Consider the following 1,555-nt stretch of genomic DNA (forward strand, 5'->3'; position numbering starts at 1 on the left):
GTCATGCAAGCATGTTTAACCTATGAGAAAAACACTAAAGGGACAGGCAAATGCTGATTCGAATCTTTTACACCATGTTATAGGAAAAAGAGACCAGAATTACAGAAACCTAGGATGTGAAAAATATAAAAACCATATAGTCTGAGGCCAGAAGGGTCATCTTCCATGGTCTGAGAGAATCCAGGTTTCTGGAATCTTAGCCTGTGTCCTTTGTACAGTGCCACAAGCTCCACCCTGGTTTCTTCTGTGAAACTCTGAGCCTTTCTCAGGGCCTTACTTGTGGAGAGGGGAGGCAGGGCCATTCTCTTGGCAGAATTCCATCAGCCCTAGTCATCCATATCAAGCTGACCTAGTCACATGTCTTCTCAGGGCCAACCCAGGCATCTCCCTTGGTCATTCTCTTCGCCATAGACAAGAACAATGCTGAACATAATGGGCTATTTTTCTAATTAGCCCACCAATTCCCTCTCCCAGCACTGCCACAAGACAGGCCAGATGGTGAGTCCCTAACTTGGTACTAATCATCAATGCTGAACTACACACCAAAATCAGATGGTGTCTCCTTTACTCAGGTTTTTTTTCACCCCTTTAGAATAAGAAATGTTATATCACCCACATACAAAATTCAAGGTTACAGCTAGTGATTTAAAAAAAAAATTAGTTTGGGATTCAAGGAAGAAGCAAGGTCAAGAAGCACTTTATTTGCGGAGGCAGAATAGTGCTGACTTCGACGTCAGTTAAGATGACAAGATATCCCCCCATCACCTATCAGAAATGAGAGCAGGACTACTCATTTTTGTTTGTTTGTTTGTTTCGGTATGGGAAAGCAGATAGTTTACTGAAGAAGAGAGAAAGAAAAACAAAGCTCACAAGAAGGGAGGGATCCCAGAAAATGGGTTGCTAAGAAGGAGTTGAGGAGAGGGGTTTTTATTTCTGAGTCCCAGGGGCCTTGTTCAGGCTTGTTTTCAGGTGTGACTTCTCTTACTAACAGTGTCACATCCTCTAAGCCTACGGATGTGGAGTAATGCCTCTACCTCAGGCTGAGAGAACTGAATCAGACAGTGTATATGCAGCACAAGAACACTGCTCATAAAAGGAATCACAAGATACTAATAGTGAATAAATATGTAGGTGGACCTAACTAGGAAATGCTTGAGCTCAATGGATGCGAAAGGAATTAAGTGCTATTTGTTTCCCTATACCCGCCTCAGAATCACAGTAACATGAATTGGTCAGTTTTGCCAAATTGCTGTCTTCTGCCTCCTGGCTCTCAGACATTAAAAGTGGAACTGATTAGAAAGGGGACACCAGCAAAGTGGACAGGGTGCCAGTGAATGAATCAGCTGGGTCAATAGGCTTCACCATGGTCAGGTTAACTGCAAATATTTCACACAACCCAGAGAATTGCTTGAGTCATAGAATCCACCTAACCATGTAATGGAGAGATGTTCTTCTTTGAGGAATAAAAATTCCAAGTTTCTGAGGAAAAAGTGTTGTTTTGACTTCTGAACACTTCAGAAAGGGAGCCCAGTTGGGTGGGCATAACCTCTGGACA

The sequence above is a fragment of the Tupaia chinensis genome, unplaced genomic scaffold (assembly GCF_000334495.1).
Source record: "Tupaia chinensis unplaced genomic scaffold, TupChi_1.0 Scaffold000594_1, whole genome shotgun sequence".
NCBI lineage: Eukaryota > Metazoa > Chordata > Mammalia > Scandentia > Tupaiidae > Tupaia > Tupaia belangeri.